Here is a 20,575-nt window from a genome sequence, read left to right on the forward strand (position 1 = left end):
GAAAGAAAAAAACAGATTTCTACATCCATGTCATAAGTAGCAGAGAGCTTTAATAAAAACAAAGAAGCAGAGAGAAGAGCAAGGTGATCAGTGGTATTGGGAAGGGAGGTGAGAGACTGGACACCTTTCCAACATCTGCTGCAAGATCATGTCTCTCAAGGGTTGTTAAGACTATGATAAAACAGGAAAATAGCACAGGAAGCCAGGTAAGTGTGGAAATGGGAGCATTTGCCGAACAGACAATAAGACCAGTGGAAAAAGGAAGTCGGAGGTGGGAATTTTTTCTGTGTCCATTCTCTGAAACTGGGGGGCCAGCCATGGCTCACAGCCTTGTTCAGTTTCAGGTTCAACTTCTGTGGAAGACAAAGAAAGAGAAAGAATCCCAGCAACAGTCAGGCCAGGCCAGGCGCCCCACCAGTGAGTGCTTCCAGATGCACTGATGCATAGTCCCAGAACACTGCTCCAGAAGCACTGCTCAGCAAGACAGTGACTCCTCCCGGAGGGGGGGGGGGAGAAATCAGTCATTTTGACAAGGTCAAAATACCAAGAAAACAGCATTCCCAATTGGGCAGTTATGGGTCAGGACCAGAGTTCATTAGAACATATTCTCTTCTGCTTCTCCCTTCTTAGGCTTTTTGGTCATGGGCTATGTTTAATACCTTCCCAAGAACAGAACCCTGAGGAGGTAAAAGTATGTAAATAGTTGAGACTGGATAAGGGTCTTCTTCTTTAATTTTTGAAAAGAAAGAGCCTAGAGGAGGGAGTGGACTAATGGAGTCGAATGATCCAGTCTAAGAACAAATGATCTCAGGTGGCATTTGAGCATACAATGAATGGATTCATGTACAGTTTGTAATGTTCCAATGCCAGAACTCAGAGAGCAACAAAGTTTTCCTTAGGATCTGAAAACTGGGGCAATTTAGAAGATTCCCCCCTTTGCTTGTACTTCTGGAAAACTCAGACAAGAAGCCAGTGAAGTGAGAAGGGAGAAAGGAAAGAAGGAAAAAATGAAAGGAGAGCCGGAAGAGGGGAAGAGAACACGTTGATTCGGGTATGCAATGCCACTTCATTTTTAGAAAAACAGTTCAAGGGAGGGTGAGCAGCCTGCCCACAGTTGCCTAGCCAGTGAGCAGTTGGTTATTTTCAAAACATGGATGCCTGATTTCAAAACCCCTCACTCTTATTCTGATGAGTTACTTTCATCAACTAAATATACATACACATATCCATGCATATATACATGTGCATATATATAATTTAAAGCAATGTGTGTGTGTGTGTGTGTGTGTGTGTGTGTGTGTTTTAGTGAGATTGAACCCAGGGCCTTGTACATGCTAAGCATGCACTTTACCACTGAGCTACCCCCAGCCCCATATGTGTGCTTTATAACATCCATGTTTCTTAATACTGCCCTTATCACTAAGCAACCAAACAATGAGAGTAAATTTCCTATTTCTGTTTTTCTACTGTTCTCAAGCTAAATGTTTTCTCTCCCTCAGGGTTACCCCTTATGTATTTATGTCTGTATATTATTGAAGAAAGATGGAAAAAAGGGGCAAGTCTAAGGGAAATAATTGGTACTGGTTTTGTTGCCTACTGTGCGTGGTTTGTATGTGTGTGTGGTGGTGGTGGGGAGTGTCACCATTTTGCCAAATCTGTACCACATGACTGGGAATTTGCAGATCTGCTTTAGAGAAACAGTTTAGTCTTGTTTTTCCCCACAATCTCCTGAAAGTTGAAATTTCCCTCTTTACCCCACAACCAAAGTTCATTAAAATATACTCTTTTCTGGTCCTTGGAGAAGGTTCTTTTCAAGTGGCCATCCTATACTATTAAGAGGAAATAGGACCTCTCCCCCATTACCAGGAGCACCTACTTCCCATTCGTGTCTCAGGAAATGGCTGGAGGCTTGGGGTGGAAATACTTGTGACTGAGGCTGCAGCTTCTCTCCCCAAGGGCCAGCAGGGCTCACCCCTGCTGCCTGGTGTAGGAGGGACACAGATGCCTCAGGAGGAATGCTGTCACAAAAGGGCTTATTTGAAAAAAAGTGTGAAAGGGATGAGGCTGTTGGCAGGGATGCTAGTTCCACACTACAGCCTCTGTTGACTGCAGTCTCCATGTATGGATTCTTTCCCTTCTCCACTTCTCACTTTCCAAGGCTTTATATTCATTCTATAAAGAAAACAATCTCCTAGCAAAGATGTTTTTGGTATTTTATTAAAGTTTGGTGGGGAGGAGGGAAGAGGGGGAAAGAAGGCTGGATTTGGGAGCAAGGGGGAGGGGACTGACTGCAAGGGAGAGAGGAAGAGAGAGTGAGAGAAAGAGAAGGCAGGCATGCATGAGAGTCCCAAGCAATGCCAAGAAGCAAAGAAAGGGCTGCTTGGGGACAGGGGGGAAAAGTGTGCCAGAAGCTTTATAGAAAAGGAGCAAAGAGCTGAACAGGAGGCATGGTTTAACACTGAAGTGCAAATAGACTTCAGGATCCTCCTGGCAAAGGCTTCTGCAAATAAAATACAAAATAGGCCACCGTAACCACTTAGGGAAACACAGTTCTGAGGAAACACCGCAGAAAGGGCCTAACAGGTAGGTACGTAGGTAGGTAGGTGCCATGATATGCTCATATGCTGGGGTGGGAGAAGAGGAGAGAGAGAAGAACATAAAGGTGTCTGAGACAGAGAGCCACATCAAGTGAAAGCGAAAACAGAACAGACACACACACACACACACACACACACACACACTGCCAGACCCCAAGAGAGACACACAGAGAGAGTCACACAGAGAAAAACAGAAAGGGCTGTGAAAGGGGGTTGATGGGGTGGTGGGGTGAGAGAGAAAGTCTCTAGCCAAATGCGGGGAAACTTGGCAGGTGGACAGAAGCAGCCGGCAGGGCAGTAACTGCACTTGCTGTGTCTAGGCTATTGTTGTCTCCAAGGGGGTGGGGGTAGGGGGAGTTGTTTGTTTGTTTTGTTGTTTGGCCTCTTTGTCTCTTTTGTTCCAAGCAGTTAGTTTGCTTCTTTCCCAGACTCTGGGCTGATGGAAAACCTTTATGGATTTTTCTTAAAGGGACAGGATTAACTAGTTCACCAGTATTCTCCATTTCTCAGTCCTAACCAGTTCCTGCCTAAATGACTTTTATTTTTAAAAGGGATTTTGTTAAGCACAGAGAGTCAGTGTTTATGCTTGTGTTTGTGCCTGATTAATAAGAATAAACTGGTCAGTTTCACCCTCCCCACTAAAACTTCTCTTGGAGAATTGCTAAGACCTTGGGGGTGGAGGGCGGGGGGACTGAAGCAAAAACACACAAAGGCAAATGAAGAACATACATACATAAAAAATTGCAAACACACATTGCTCCCTTAAAAATAAAATTAGGAATGAAGGTTAGAAATACACACTTCAGGCTTTAAATAATCAGAATTGGGGCTTCAATTGAAGGAAGAAGGGTGATAGGGTCACTCCTCCCACAACCCACCTCTGGCCTCACAGACCAGTTTCCTCCCCGCTGACCCATCTTAACAGGATGAACAGCTCAGCTCAAGGGGTTCTGGGAGCCTCTCTTAGGTCACTCTCCTGGGCTTGGGTTCCCTGGGGAAACTGACCACTAACACACTCAGGCAGCTAGGAGGCCCTTATTGAAGGGCACAGAGTCACTAAGCTAAATAGGAGCACTACTTTTAAAGGAAAGGTAGGGAAAGGGGGCATCCTGCAAACCTTTGCTTTTTGTTTCCACCAAGAATCCCAGCTTCCTGTGTTTGTAGTAACTTGAACACATTTTGGTATAAGGAGGACAGCTTCTAAGAGAAATAAAAATTTAACAGCCCTGCCCCTCAATGTCTTTCTTCTTGATTTTCAATTCCTCTTCAGCCCCTCCCTTGAGAAGTACAGCAGCTCTTTGTAAAAAAATCTTTCTCCTTGCTACTCCTGCCTTAAAGCCTACCAATGAATTCTGGGGTCCTAGAGATTAAATATAAATAAATACAATCAAAGGGGTTGTGTCTATATGCAGAGTACAATGGGATAGAGATGGGAAGGAGGGCTGTTCCTTTGTGGATGAAACTCTACATTGGAAGCATCAGAGCCCAAGCTTCTGCTCTTGAAGGGAGGCTGCTGCAGCTTGAGGGTTGGATGTTGGCTGAGGGTTAGGGGTCTGTTCTGCTTCACCGAGGACTTTGAGTCTTGAAAGACAATTCTGCCCAAAGTTTAGAGCTGGGGGTGGTGACATAAAATATTAAGAAGGGAAGCTGCTTACACTTACAATTTTATCTGCCTCTTCACCTTATTTTTCTCCTCGCACACAATTTCCACTCAAAATGGCCCTTTCAATGACAGCATAGAGGTCCCCTGGTTGTTGCTGCACGGTTTTGCTTCTGGTGGGGTATCATTACGTGGGGACTGGAAATCTCCTACTTTTTCAGGTGCCCCTTTGCAGGGCTTTCTCTGATAGGCCGTGGTGACAATGTGGGTCAACAGTAGAAATGAGTTTGGAGGTGGGAGGCCTCGCCTGCCGGGACGAGGATTTCCGACCTTGGTTCCCAGGCGGTCCAGCCTCAATCTGGCCTGTGCAAAGCACTGCTGGACAGAGGGACCGTGACTGGAGCGCTCTGAGCTCGTGGGGCATGTGTTTGACCACAGCCGAAGCTACGGACTATGATGGGGGCTGGCAAAGATCTCCCGCGATGCTCTTGAACGAGAGGATTTGTAGACATATTTGTTGTTCGTAAACGTTTAATTTGGAGGAAATAACTAACACCTCCCACCCCCTACACCTTGAACTAAATACAAAATTTATTATGATTTGGGAGACACTGGCTTATCCCTGCGAAACTCGCGTGCCCTCAAGACGTCGCTCTCTGCAGGCAACGTCTGCGATTGACAACCGGAACCTTCCTGTCACGTGGAAGAATCAAGGCTAAGCGGGGGCCATGACCTTGACTGCGTCAAGTTCAATTTCATGCCCAACCAAGTGGAGTTTGGAGAAGGCTGCCCGGCGTCGAAACGCCCAGGAGTCCAAGCCAAGAGGTCCTGGGCAAATTTCGTTTCTGTCGCTCCCCCTACTTCCCGCACGTGTCCCGCAGCGCGCAAATAGGTCCAGTTCTCCAAAATGTTCCCTTTGGCTTGTTGATTTTAAAGTTGAAAGCCCGGTGTAGTAAATTTGGACACAAAATCTCAAATCTTTTTAATCCTAGGCAAAATTAAAACATAATATTGGCCAAAGTTAACCAACTTGAGGTGCTTTCTGTGGTCTCCTGGCCATGCTTCGGAACATCCAATTCTCTCTGGGGAAAGACTTCAGGAAGATGTTAGAATTGGGTCTCCTCTCCACTACCACCTATTTTTGTCTCCTAAACATCTTCCCAAATCCGCAACATCTATAGTTCCTGGTGGTGTGTGTGTGTGTGTGTGTGTACGCACGCGCGGGCTTGAGGTGGGGGGTGGGTGGCACAGGAGACTTGCCTTGAGCTCTTACACGAATTATGGTCACACTAGGACGTAGGATCTCCCAGGAGACGAAACCAGTCCAGGGGAAATCGCTGCCAGGGAGCCCCTGGTACCCATTCAGGAGGCAGCCCGCCCTGCGCGAAGGGTGCCTCTCTCCAGCCCCATGCCGAGGACCTGGAAGGCAGGCGGGTGCTCAAGGCTTGGGCAGGGTGGGGACCTTTTAAGATATATATAAATAAAATACACAAACTAGGTATGTATATGTGTGTGCATATATGTATGCACGTATATATACATATACATGGACAAAACTAAACTACAAACCCGCAAGTCCCCACTGAAAACGAGGTGGGGGAGGAGGGGGCGGGAACGGTCAAGGCGCAGACATTGAGGGATGCGAAACGAACTCTGTGCCCTGCACAGTCGGTGCCTTCGGGGGCTCCACCGCTGCGTGCTCCCACCCGAAAGGTTTGGACTCACAGGGAAGGCGAGGGGGGAGGGGGAGAAAAGGAAGATAGGTGGAGGGGGAAGGGGGTGCTCTTTTCCTCCTCCTGCCAGCGCCAGCTGGGGCGAACTTGAGGTGGCAAACGCGAGTAAACTTTTCTTTAGAAAGTTTAGGTAGCGTGGTTAGTGACAGAGGCTCAGAAGTAGCAAGTAATGCCGAAGTACGCTTGAGTGGGAGATTGAGAGATTGCAGTGTCTCAAGTCCCGAAGCGTCTGAAGATTCAAGGCTCGCAGGTCAGGTTTGCCTACGGCCCCAGAAGCTCTGGGGCATCGGAGACCGTGGGGAGTCCTTAGGAGACTGGCTAGACAGGGCTAGGAGTTCCACGGTTTAAGTCGGTATGGAAGGCACTACCAGGAGACGACTCAGAGCAGTAGCGGGAGAGGCTTGTCTGCCCAGGCGGTATTAGATCCAAACGCCGAGGGGCCCAGTCCCTCACATTCCCCCGCCCAGTGAAGGTTGCGTGCTCCAGGGAGCTTTGGGCAGACGCGCGGGGTTTCGCGTCGCGCGCCGGTTCTCTGAAAACCACGTGCGTCCACGGCCCTAGGCGAAGCCGTTGGGGAGAGCGCCCCCGCAGGGAAGGGGGGCCAGGCAGCCAAGACTTGTTTTTTGCAGTGCCCCAGCTTGCGCGCATCCATGCTCCGGGCAGAACAAAGTGGCCCAACCCAACTTCTCCACCCTGCGCCCTGGGAAGGAAACGTGGTGCGCCCGCTGGAGCGCGAGGCCGCAGCAGCCGGTTCCACACACGGCCTGGCCCGGCATGCTGCTGTTCTTCATTGTGTACTAAGGGAATGCATAATTTAATTATCTCCTCCAAGTGCAACGCACCCTTTTCCTCTTTTGCTTTGGAGCCTAGGATATTTCGAAGGGGAAGCTTCTAAAAACTACCTATCCTTCTAAAGCCGAGTTGGGTTCTGTAGTAACTACTGGGGGAGGGGGGGATACCAAATCGGCGATGAGTTTACAGCCTGCAGCCATTTATTTAGGCTCGGTGAGCGCCATTCCAAACCGAGCAGCTCGCGCTATTTTGGGAGAAGTTGGGGAATGGAGAGAAAACAAGGTTATTTAAAGTGACTCCCAGAACGCGACTTTTATTCCAGGACTCCTAAGTGTCTGCGTCTCGGCTTCAGTTTAGAGCGACCCAGGCGGCCCAGGTTTTGATATTTATACCAGGCCAGCTCCCGGGTGAAACTACCTGTTGGGAGACTCTGCCGCCTAAACCTTCGACCCTCCTCCCCCCTGCGCAATCCTGGCAGCAGTGGGACGGCTTTAAGGGTGGAAAGAGAATGGGGAGAGCAGAAGAGCCAGAGCGGCGGAGAAAGTCAGCTGCGCTTGTCAGTGCCCCGCAAGCTGTGCCCGCGCCTCTGCTCCTTCTTCAGGAACTAAAAACAGCCCCCCACACTCTGTTCTCGGCCCCTGCCTGCAGGGATGGGCCGAAACGGCACGATTCTCTAAGTTCGGAAACCACGAAGCGGTGTTGTTGATGCTTGCGCCTCATTGCGTGTCTAACTTTAAAAAACAAAAAAGCCTCCTGGCGGCTTTCTTGACTCCCGCCCCCACCTACCACTCCAACACCCAGCACTTTTCCCTGTGCCGAAATTCACTTTACTACTTTTTTTTGAAATTCGGAGAACTCCGCCGACGCTTGGACGCGCTGCAACCCAGGGGCTGTCTGAAGCTGCTGCGCGAGTGGCTTGAGGGAAATCACTGTTCTTGCGCGCAAACGGATCTCCGTATTTAAAAAAAAAAAAAAAACACTTGGATAAGGGAGCGCAGCTAGCAAGGACAATTTGAACAGTGTGTCTACCCTGTTGTGAGAAATTTTGGAAGCTAGGGGAGGGGGTTGGTGTTTCACACGAACCTGTGGAAAGGACAATTCGTACTGGGCCTTGGGTCTGGAAGTTCCATTTGAGAAGCGCAAAGCCCGGGTCTGGCGCGCGTTTAACAACCTTCTTACTGGCAAACTCTCCCCTAGAGCCCGCACAACATTAAATTGGGGGATTTGGAGGCGCAGACTGGACAGGCTTACCCCAGGCGCCCAAGGCACTCGGCGTTGTGTCTTTTTTGAAGGTTTCTGTATTTTGATAGTGAACCTTACTCCATACTGGGAGCAGCGAAATTTCGGAGAGGCTCTACCGCGGACCCCGTTTGAGATCCAAGAGAACGGGGAGGCTTTTTCTAGGGAACAGCGGCACTTTCTTAGGGCATGCACTCATATCTTTCACGGTCACAAAGTACCCGACTGAAAACGAAATGGTGACAAATATTAGGAAGCTACGGGGAACGAGGGGGTAAGTCTAGTCTTGTTAAGGGTAGTCGTTTTAACAGCAAAGACCGCGGGGCTACGCGGAAAAAACGAGAATTTATTAGTGAGGCTTTATTACGCCAGGACGAGGGTTGAGACTTCGAGTTAAAAGACCGCTCAGAACGCTTCCCGCGCCTCAATCCCCACACTCCCTTTTAAAAAATCATCTTGGCAGTATTAGCCTATTCGGCCCTTTAGTCACACCCTTATTCCTAGTCCTTAGTGGCATTTCCCTGTGTATCTCCTTCAGGTGCCCAGCCTTTGAGTTGCCTGGGACCTCTCGGCGTCTGGAAAAACTGGTGCAAACTTGCTCTTCTCCAAGCGTGCACCGAAGGGTGGGCTCTCCCCAGGCGGGTGTCTCTGCGGCCCCGGCGACCTTCCCGGGCCTGGGAAACCCGGCGTATTTTCCAGCACTCAGCCTCGGAGCTCCTGCTTTATTTCAGTTCAATCCCAAGGGCACGGAACCAAAGATGATAAACAATGCTGTTTATTAGAGATACAAACGGTCGCAGCAAAGAACCACGTAGAGTAATCAAGTACAGAGGCATTTTAACAAATGATCTGATATTCAGCACAGCCTCTGAAAATGACTTGTACAAAGGAGGACAGGTCTCTAAAAATACAGAATTTCACAAAATGCAGGTTTTGTCAAAATATGATGGTTGGAGCTGTTTTTGTTTGGTTTTGCCTCAGAAGTCTGGCAGAGTTGTTGCTACCTGTCCATGCCTCGATGAAAACCGCCCCTTCCCGTCCAACACTTTACATTGCAAGGCCTCGTTAAAAAAATAAAAGAAAGAAAGACAAGAAAATAAAAAGAAAGAAAGAGAAAAAATATATATAGACGTGAAGGATCTTCCAGGTGTGGTGTACTCTGATACCGTTATCCCAGATCTCTCAAGAAGTGAAAACACTACTTACCCTTTAGGGAGTGACAACACGAACTTTAGGAGGAGATGCAATTATAACAGGCACGGCCTGATAATGCAGAGTTATGAAAAATCACACCCCCTTTTTAAAAATGTAAACGCAGATACCATCTGGGTGCTGACCATGAAAGTGGGGGTTAGGGATTCCTGTTGGGTGCTGGTATAACCGATTTATGCTCTACCCGATGGTCTTGGGAAAGGGCTTCCCATCTGCTCTAAACGCCCGCCTTACAATGTCAAAAATCTTCCTGCCTGCAAATATTGGCAAGAAGCTGCTATGACAGTCGGTGCTGCTTTAAATAGGAAGGATACCGCCGGGGGGGAAAAAGAAAGTCGCGACCTTCCTACCCACCATTCTACCTGCCTCCAGTCCTCAAAAGGCAAAGGAGTTCTAGCAAAGGAGACTCTGAGGAAGATCTGCCTTCTGAGCAGTGTGGGAAAGACTCAGCTGTGTTTAGGAACAAATCTCTGATTTTCAAGAGCTAGAGTGTACCCAAACTGGTCTCTCCAAATCAGCTGCTAAGGGGGTTAGAATCTGAAGTTTGCACCACCTGTGTGGGTTCACTGCACGTTGTTGTTGTTCAGATAAAGTGAATTGTTGCAAGAAACTTTAGAAGTGTTTTAGCTCAATTCTTGTGCACAGTAGGTTCTTTTTAGTTTTTTTTTTTTCCAAAACCCATTTATCCAAAGGACCGCTCATGGATCCTGGATCTGCTTAGGGAGGGCCTGATGTCAGATCTGTAACTCATGCAGAATTCTCATCCTAGGGAACTGGATTGGGGCTAGCTTTAGTTTGGTCAGGGATCCCCATCCCTTTCTGCTCAGCAAGGTCATCTCTCTCAGCTGGAAAGGGTGGCAGTGCCAACTGCACCCAAGGAACAACCAAAACTTTCTTTTCCCACCCCCTGCCCTAAGCTGACAATCTTACACTGTGTTCACACATTATTCTTTCCCTAGCTTTCTGTACTTAGACCCAGCTCAGCTGTCTCTGGCCCTTTTGGCCCATCCTAGATGACAACTTCTCTTGGGAAAGTTTCTGCCTGATGAGCTCAAGTTTGAGAGACCTCCTTTTGAAAATACTGAATTGTAGAAGGCACCTCGGGGGTTTTTGGTGGTAAGCATGTTGTCTGCTTTTCAAATCAATTGGCCTGTGTCTTGTCATTTTATAGATGAAGAAACTAAGGGTTTGGGGAAAGATTTAAATTATTCAAGGGCATGCAGGGAGCTGAGAGCAGGGTCTGCAGCAGCCCTGTGTCTCTTGACTTGAAGTCCACTTGCTCAATTTTTAGGAAGGTGCAATCACTAACAATAGACTACTGTTTAGTGAGCATCAACTGTGTGCCAGAGCACGTGCCATGTCAGATATGTTACATAAGTCATCCTCACAGCAATTCTGGGGGAGCCCCATTAGCCCCAACACAAATTTTAAAATAAACTTAAAAAAGGAATACATGCACAAGTTAAAATACTTCAAAAAATATGGAAGAGCATAAAATGAAAGTAAAAGTCTCCCACTCCACTCCCTCTCCCAGGATGACATTTATACTTTTCATTTCGGTGGCTGTCTGTGTATCTCATAGATGTTATCATCATTTTATGAGCAAGTAGAGGAAGGTTCACAATTAAGCTAAGAAGCCATGGCTACCTGTCTCCAGGCTCAGCACTGTCAATTACTCTACATTAGTTAAGGTGAATTCGGAGAAAAGAAATGAGTTGCACCATAGATAAAAAAGGCAGGTCAGCGCAGAATTGACATTACCTCTCCTTTTCTTTCCTGCCCAATTGAGGATCCCACTAATACTACATTTTTACCAGAAACTGAAAGCATAGACTCCTTTTGTGCATAGAACCATTTGTGAGGATGTGTTGCTTCCAGGTCTTGGTGTCATTGGACATGTAGCCCTCCACCATGCCCTGTTACCAGGATCCCAGTATTGCCTCTACCCTGTACTAGGTCTGGGACTGGGACATGCCTCTTAAGCTTTGGATTTCCCTGCCTCTTCTCAGCATTGTTGGGGGATTGCAATGAAAGACAGGGAGAGGACTGTGTAAATGTGAAGTCTCTATGTAAATATAGCAGCTGCTTTCCAAAGGCCTCTACAGGACCCTGTGGCCCTTCAGTTCAGACAGTGGAGTTTAAGGTTCTTTGCAAAATGGTGTGGCTTTGACATTTGAGGGTTTGCATAATGTGTGCATTTGTGTCAATAGGGGAAGGGTTAGGAGTGTGTCTAAATGGAAGAGGGTGCTTATTTATCTGCAAAAGAAGAGAGCAGTGCGTGTTCAGAATCAGGAGAGGTAGGCAAGTGTGGAGTGGACTTCTTTCTGCTGGAGGGCATATAGAGCCAAGCTGGTAAGGACACAAAGAAGCAGTTATCCTATGTGGGATGCACAGTGGGGGAATAAGAGTAGCAAGGTGAGGCTGAAAGGATGCTTACACCTGTCCCTTTGCTAGGTAGCCACAAGCAATGGCTGTTCTCAGACTTTTCAGGGCCAGGCAGAGGGAACTGAGGGGGTGACTACAAGATGGTATCAGCTTCCCCAAATGAGTAATTTAATTTATTATTCCTTTGGGTGACTGAAAAGGGAAGAGATATTAGAGAACAGGTGGGATATTTCTTCTGGAAAGCTCACCTTGTCTGTGATGGTTCTTTATTCTTGAAGAATTTCTGGAGACATCCTAAATTTATGGGGATTTCATGTGAGAATGAATGATAGGCCATGAGCCTCTTAGGCTTTGCAGGGGAGGAGTAGCTGGGGAGGGGACAATCTTGCAAGCTGCACACATCTGAGATTGTGGGAAAAGAGATTCTGACCACCACTGGGGAAGAAGGAGAAAATGGCTTTAAGATGATGCAGCGGGGCTGAGTTCTAGGCTGGTTCCAAAGAGAAACTGTGAAAGTAGAGAAAGGTGGCTTTTCTGTAAGGCCCAGCCAGGCTTCAGAGCACTATTTCAATGCCTGTCAGGACAAAGGATGCTGCGCCCCCTGGTGTCAGACTTGAGGCCTGTGCCAGCTAGCTACATGGAAACCCAGGGACCAGCTGGAGGAATGGAAGGTCAGATGCCTTTTCTTCTATTTGCTAAGGGAGTTGAAATTGAAATAGTCCTTGCTTTCTCAACTCTGGAGTCTAAATAGAGACTCTGGTGTGGATAGAGGAGGGTTTTATGCTTTTTTTTTCATGCAATTTAGGCCAACAGGACAATGCCTATTTAGAAATAAACCTTTGGAGTGGGAAGTACACTATTCTGAAAGAAAAGACCTGCATTTTGGGCAAAGTGCTGGTCTGGGGAACATCATTTAAAATTTTTAGGACATTTCTTTCTTTGTCCAAAATCCAAAGAATTTAGAGTAAAATGTTGTTAAGTTCTTTTCTAAGTTCTAATATTGGTCTTTATTCCTCAATCATTATGCTGCACCCTTCTTTTCTCAGAGCCTCGCAAATGTGGCTTTTTAAAAATATATATGCAGGTGCAAATGTTATATATTTTAGCATCTTGAGTTCCTGATTCTGAGCAAAGGTTTTCAAAAGTGCAAAATATACCTCTTTTCAACACCCCAACCCCCCACTCTCCCAACCTTTTGTGGAGCCTCCTGTAAGAAAGCTGCAGAGTGAACAGGACTCCAGTCTCTGCTGTTTCTTTTAAAAATAAAGTACTGAAGTGTTGTGCTGGAAATTCTGCTACTAAGTGTCGCATGTGGTAGGTGTGAATATATGCTTCAATAGTTCCAGGCACAAGACCAAAATCTTCCCCAGAATTAGCAGAGTTTTCAGCTATAATCTGGCTATCATTTTTCTACAAATAGGTACAAAGACCAATTTGGGACTATGTTCTCTGTAAGGGGTACCTCATCAAGTTTCCACTGAAATTTAGGACCAGCCCTAGTACAGTCAGGTGATTTGAGGAAGGATCAGTTGTGGAGAAGAATTATGTTGTAGTTGAGAGTTTTCTTCTCCTGAAACATTTAAGTCACATGTCTGAGGTGAGGAATCTGTTACATCTCAAAGCAAATTTTTTCTTCTGCATTACACTTGAACTGTTATCTCTGTGTAATGGGTACAGTTGTTGTTGTTAAGGAAACTGATTATTGATTTTGCAGAAGTGGATGGAATGTGCAACTTTTATCCTATAATTGTGTCACCATTCCACATGCTGCAGGCATGGGCTTCTTTTTTTGTACCAGGGATTGAACCCAGGGGCACTTAACCACTGAACCACATCCCTAGCCCTTTTTATAATTTCATTTTGAGACAGGGCCTCACTAAATTGCTTAGGGCCTTGCTAAGTTGCTGAGGATGGCTTCGAACTTGGGATCCTCCTGCTTTAGCCTCCCAAGCTGCTGGAATTACAGGCATGTGTCACCACACCCAGCTGGTGGAGTCCTTATAAGAAGACATTAGGACATAGACATTTATAGAGGGAAGACCATGTGAAGATATAGGGAGAAGGCAATATCTATAAGCCAAGAAACCAACTCTGCCAACACCATGATCTTAGACTTGAGCCTTCAGAACTGTGAGAAAGTAAATTCTCTTTCTTTAAACCACCAGGCTGTGGTATTTTGTTTTGGCAGCCCCAGAAAACCAATATATGCTACTATTAGGCAACAATCAATTATAAGCTGCCATTGAGGATGCAGACTCAAAGGCACCAGATTTTCCAGAGTAAAATCTTTTGTTTTCGAGTATTTGCAGCAGGGTTAGCTTCATGTGACCTGTGCAGTCATATAAGGTCCTGTATATAGAAGTGGCCCACTGTCATTTTAAAGCTCTCTTGTCATCATCTTAAAATTTTTAAATTTTCATTAAGGCACCCACTCACCTGGCCCTCAAACTATATAAGTAGTTACAAACTATGTAACTAGTCCTAGTTGACAAAAATTATAAATTTAAAATATTCTGCATGTTAAGATTATGGTGGAGTCAGGCATGGTGGCACATGCCTATAATCCCAGCTAATAGGGATGCTGAGGCAGGAGAATCCCAAGTTTGAATGAGATCAGCCCAAACAACTTAGTGAGAGCCTGTCTCAAAATAAAGTTTAAAAATGGCTGGTTTTTTATGGCTAGTTCAGCAGTAGAGTCTTTGTTTAGCATATGCAAAGCCCCAAATTTAGTTTCTAGTACTGGAAAATAAAAAAGAAGTTAATAAATTATTACGGGGACCCCCAAAAAACATGACTGGAACTAGAGGCAGCCTGGGACACTGCACTGAACTTTCTGTTGCTAACTGGAATAAGATCTCCCATTCCACAATAATCACAAGGAAGGAATTTATGAAGCCCAGAGGTTTTTCTGGAGTGGAAGAAAGTCACAGATATTCCCCAGATGTGATTTCCTGAGATTCTACATACGCTAATGTGGTCCTGGCCAAGATTTTTTTCTCAGGGTTGAGCTCTGAGAACTTCACAATATGAAGATCTCGAGGAAAGGCCAAACATAAGGACCAAAGTATTTGGGGTCGAAAGCTATATCCTGCCTGAAAATGACTACTGCTGGAAGCTTTTGCAGGTTCATCCACCCAACCCTGAGTTGGGTTTTGGGAAACTAGAGCTGAGGATGCCATCCCGTATGACTAGCAACACCCTGAGGGACCATATGGCCTTCTCTAAAAGCAAGACAGAACGGCAAGAAACAACAGTGAGAATGGATGAATTTGCCTCCCGGTTCCTGCCTGGAGTTTGTAAGCAGGACTTTTCTCCCTTGTGCTGAACCAGTCCTGGGATTCTTAAGGCATTCTCAGTTGGGGTGAGTTTGGTGGGCTGAGCTGCAGAGTACAAACTGTCATGTCTGTTCAAGGGTCTAGGCCATCCTGAGCACTTAATTATAAATACATGATACCCTTCCATTTCATGGTGCACAACATCCCAGTCAATTCCAATTCAGACAAGAGAGATTTTTTCCCCTGGTGAAAGAAACGCCAGTCATCAGTAAATAGTCACTGGGATATATGATGGGGAAGTCCTATTTTTAAGAATATGCATTGATTTATAGAATCTCACTGAAAATATTATAGCGGAATGTTTGGTCAGGAGGTCTGCTTTTCTAGTTCTATTTCTGCCCAGCACTGACTAACTGGAGAGTGTAAATTTTAAAAGAAGTAATTTCTTATGCACGCTATGCAAACTCCCTTAGGGGAATGAGTGAAAGACTGTTTGAGACACTGTGCATTTCTTGGAAGAAAGTTGCTATATAAATTAATATAGAGCCCTCTTTTTCATTGCAGGCCTGCAAGACACACCAAAAGACTCCCGCAAGTCGTGTAAGGGAGAAAACGAAACACTCCACTGGCCTCTATCAGGGGAAGTTAATTTTTCCCCTTTTCTGCACATTTTCAAAACTCTATAACTCTAATTTGCAGTACAGAAAATAAGCTTTTATATTTATTATTTTTTATGCTTTGGATATAGAGTATCCCCAAAGGAACAATGTGTTGTGCTAAGAGTTGTGAGCCTATTGTGGGAAAGGCTGAGATTAAGTTACTGCAAGAAGAAGTTCATTTACACCTGCTTGGTGATCTAGGAGCCCCAGGTCAGAGCAGCACCTACTTTCTTCCTCCCCACCAGGAAAGAGCAGAGTTGGGGGTGGTAATCCCAAAATTAAGAGGTTTGGAATTCTATATGTAGCTTTTCTAAGTCCTAAATGACAATTCCCTTAATCATTTGGAATATAAGAAACTTGGCTAAAGGTTTTAGCTTAAAGCCATTAATTTAAAAGAAATGAAAACATAGGTCTACATAGAAACTTGTACATGGATGTTCACAGCAGAATTTTCACAATAGCCAAGAAAGGAAAAGAATTCAAATGTCTGTTAACTAATGAATGCAAAAGCATAATGTGGTACATCCATAAAATGGAATATGTAACTATTCAGCAATAAAAAGAAATGAAATATTGATACATTCAACAACATGGAGGAACTGTAAAACATCGTGCTAAGAAGCAAATTACAAATGAACACATGTTGTATGATTCTGTAATTGCATGATTCCATAATGGAATTGTACAACATGTATTTGTGATTAGTATACATATCTATAGAAACAGAAAGCAGACTAATGGTTGGCTAGGTCTTGGGAAGAGATAGGGGACATTGGAGAGTGACAGCAAAGTGGTGCAGAGTTTCTTTGTGGGATGATAGAAATGTTCTAAAATTAATTGAGGTGGCAGTTGTATCACTTGGTGAATGCATTGAAAACCACTGAGTCTTGCTGTAAGAGTGAGTCGTATGATGTGTGAATTATATCTCAATAAAGACGTGAAAAGATTTTTAAAAAATGATACTTCAAAAAAATATCCACTGGTTTATCTCTCTTTCTGAAGCTGATCACTTTAGAAAATGTGTTCAAAATAAAAACAGATTTTTATGTGATAACTGAAATCAGAATGTGAAAAAGTGATTTTTTTCTTAGGTGGGAAGATTAATTTGCATGTCCATGTGTACTCAAAATACCTGTACCTGTAATTCTTTTGAACTTTGCTGAAAATTTTTTCCTTAGCCTGCAATCATTAAAATATGTTTAAGCAATCATACTGAGATGAATTTGTTGTTTTTTTCCCCCCTAATATTTTTCCCCTCCTGTAGGTAGTAGTAGCACACCGATTTTCTCTTAAGGAAACACCAACCCATTTTTGGTTCATGAGGCTTGGATATTGCCTACTTTAAGCTCTAGGCTCTACCACTCACTCAGTCATTCTTTCATCAATCAGTACATTCTTTCCAATGGTGTGTTGGCAATAGCTCACACTTGTGCATACAAACCAATTGGTTAATGTTCAGTTTTTAAACACAATCACTATTACAATTTAAATCATATAAACTTATAATTAAATAAATTATATTAAAAATAAAGGAAATTATTCTCAAATCTTATCACTTTCTACTCATTTGACTACATTTTGCCTATCTATGCTCATGAGGTTACTTGCATCCATTGAATCTGTGCAGTGGGAATACTGTATAGCAATGAGTTACTGTGTATTTCTTCCCTTTTCTATGTTCAGTGACTTCCCCTTGATAGCTTGAAACTGGCCATGGTGGCTCTACTTATCCTATAGAACTAGGTCAATGCTATCTTTCAAGACCTCCCATTTTCTGAAAAGGAGATTGTTGAACATTTACCAACTGTAGTGGGTTGAATGGTGGCCCCCAAAAGATATGTCCACATCCTAATCCCTGGAACTTGTGAATGTAACCTTATTTGGAAAAGAGGTCCTTGCTGCTGTAATTAAACAAGAATCTTGAGGTGAGGTCATCCTGGATTATTTCAGTGCACCCTAAATGTAATCATGTGTGCCCTTATAGGACAGAGGCAGAGGGTGATTTGATACAGACCACACAGAGAAGATGAGGAAGCAGTGTGACCACAGAGGCAGAGATTCATAATATGGGCACAAACCAGGGAATTCCTGGAGCCCACAGAAGCTAGAAAAGACAAAGAACAGAATCTCCCCTATGGCCTCTGGAAGTGGAATGGACCTGCTAACACCTTGTTTTTGGACCCATACTGTTCAGAAATGTGAAGGAAGTTTCTTTCGTTTTCAGTCACCCGGTTTTTGGTTATATGTTACAGCAACCACAGAAAAGGAATTCAGAAGCACGGTGCTATTGTGTGGTTCAGGGAGGGGCATGTGACTCAAGCCAGCACCATGGGAAGTCAGTTTCCACTATAAAATAAGCTATCCTTCTCCCAGGGATTGCTAAGCAGTTCCACCTTTGCCATTGTATTTGCTTAAGAATGAAAATAGCACCGAAAGTGGAGAGTTTGGGATCTAGTGAGAGACATCCCTGACAATGTTAGTTAAAACATTGATCTATCTACCACTGAACTTTCTTTTTATTACATTAATAAACCAAGTTCCTAGCCAATAAATATAGATATGTTAATTTTCAGAAAACTTCATAAATACATACAATTGCTATCACTTAATCAGTAACTATTTGAATTAGGCACTACTAAAAAAGATGATCAGGAAAATATATACTATACCAAGCAGTGAACCATCTGCTGTCTACCTGAATTCAATCATGTTTATTTGTTTTATGAACGCTTATTGAGCCCAGTTCTACCTAAAGAATTCTATTCAAGCCAGAAATTCAACCATTTAAGAACTTACAATTTATTTTCAAGTAGGGAGTTGAATATAGCCTACTTTACTGAAGTCATTAGCAGTATTAACTTTTCAATATATAGTCAATAATTTTCTGAGCAGTTTTAAATTCATTTAATTATTTTTCATAAAGAGAATTTATTTAATGCGTCATTTAAATACTTAAAATTCTTTATGAGATAACATGTAAGTATATTCATGAATCATACAAAAAATCTTTTTCAAAGTGTTTCATTTTTTGAAAATATTCTTGTAGTGATTTGCATGACATTGTACTTTGGGTGATTTTTTTTTTTTCTTTTGGTGGGAGGCGATGATGGAGACTGAACCCAAGGCTTCTTGACTGCTAGGCAAGTGGTCTACCACTGAACTATATCCCCCGCTCAATTTTTAAAGGAATTTTTATTTGTTAATGTGGATAAGCATATTTTTGAAAAAAAGCACAGAAATTTCCAGGAATAGACACATTGTATTGAACTATTTTAAAAATAAAAATAAAACGTTTTACCTTCAGTATTTATATCTTTAACCATTTATCTAGGTTCAAGAGGTTTCAAATTAATTTTGTCCTCCATAATTCTATTCCTTTCCTCAACATTCAAATACCTTTGTTTTTTGATGAACACGTTTTGGATGAATTCCCAGTCAACTCTCTAATCTAATTAAACTCAGATAAGTTCAACTCAGATAACATTTACCTTCAGTTTCTTGATAGTTCATTAACTGGGAGCCCATCTTTCAGAATAAAAAAAGAAAGAAAAAGAAAAAGACAAAAGACTCTAGAGGTGAGAACTGCTTATTGTTAAGAGGAACTGCTTGTTCCACTTAGGAATATTGATGCCACTTGCATTTATAAACTATTACCCATTTGTCTTGATTTAAAATGGAAATAGACTTTCAAATGCAAATATTCTAATATTATATTGTTTTTTAGCATGTTTGTATTTGCAGATAGCATTACTTACCAAAAAGAGAATTGTTTTGAATATTCTCAAGAACAAGAAAGCAAACCACACACACACACATTAGGCACATAAATGATTTCATTAATTCAAGTCTACTGTCTGTGTAACGTAGAATAGTCCTCCTTTCTGCTACACAATAGCAGCCACCAAAATCTTTTTGGATATTGGGATCATTCAATAAGAAGTTAAAGGGAAACATGAGAAAACAAAAACTTAAGTTTTACGAGTTCCCATTTTTAAGCCAGATACTATGGAGCACACCTGTATTCCCAGCTATTGAAGAGAATCACAAGTTCAAGGTCAGCCTCAACAATTTATTGAGACCCTGTCTCAAAATAAAAATAAAAAAGGACTGGAGATGTCCTGGGTTCAATCCCCAATACTAAATAAATTTAAAAAAAATTAAAAAGATTCCCCACTTTTATGCCTAAAATAAAAATTGAGAACATATCAATTTATCAAGGAAAAGTAAACAGACTCAAAATAAGTATTTACAGGAAGAACAAGCATGCTACCTTCCATTAGTAAGAACAGCTTTTAAATAGTACTCATTTTTGACAATGCTGGCTAAGGAGAGCCCCCAATAAGTTTGCTTTTTTCCCTAAAGTTTACAAAAGACTTACCACCAAAGTTGAAATATAAGAAACTGGAAAAAAATCAGTGATTTTTTTTTCCTTGATGGTAACTTTGTGCCAGATATACAGGGTTTCTTTACACTGAGTTGTTTTCTTCATGTGGAAACCACTGATAGAAATCTAGGTGAATGGATACGATTAAATACTTGTGTGGCTCCAACTCTAAAATGCCCTTCTTTTTTTTTTTTTGTTTTAAGTTAAACACCTCAATGTTTGCCCAGGGACCAGAGAAGGGGAATAGCTTAAGAGTTAGGCCCTAGACACATTTCAAAACTGCCTGGACAAAGCTTTAGAATGATTACAATAGTGAACCATCCTGCCTTGGACCAGAATTGAGATTGATGACCTAATATATCTTTCCCAACACTGACTGCCATAGTTTTATGAGCATCAAGAACTGGGCGTCTGCCATTGTCAACAAATAGAGCTTCTCCAGAGCATTTCCATCCACAGAAATTCAAGTATCCCCCAAGAGTACCAAGCGCAGTCTCCCTGGGCTCAGGATGCGGCCTCCGGCTTCCACCACATGTAGGATGGAAACTGCTTCGGCAGGATAATTCTAAAAGAAAAGGAAGTGTACCCATTACTGTGCTATGTTATCTTGGTTTAAGAACTCTGAGCCAGGGCAGTGAGGTTTCCCAGAGAAGTCTAGAATGAAGCTAATGAGGTTAGATGAAGGGTTCCTCCTTCTCA

The 20,575-nt window shown here is 43.5% G+C and overlaps 1 long non-coding RNA gene across 10 annotated transcripts in view; it reads left to right on the top strand.

Moving 5' to 3' along the window:
* The window catches only part of LOC139701564 (uncharacterized), a 39,822-nt gene extending 23,129 nt beyond the window's left edge, over positions 1-16,693 (top strand). For 3 of the 10 annotated variants that reach the window (XR_011704107.1, XR_011704106.1, XR_011704103.1), the window contains exons 2-4: positions 10,133-10,289; positions 14,674-14,919; positions 15,398-16,693. This is a non-coding gene — a long non-coding RNA (uncharacterized lncRNA). The other 7 variants (XR_011704108.1, XR_011704105.1, XR_011704104.1 and 4 more) reach the window with 7 other exon arrangements.
* The last annotated feature ends 3,882 nt before the right edge of the window (positions 16,694-20,575 follow it).

Source organism: Marmota flaviventris, chromosome 13, assembly GCF_047511675.1.
Source record: "Marmota flaviventris isolate mMarFla1 chromosome 13, mMarFla1.hap1, whole genome shotgun sequence".
NCBI lineage: Eukaryota > Metazoa > Chordata > Mammalia > Rodentia > Sciuridae > Marmota > Marmota flaviventris.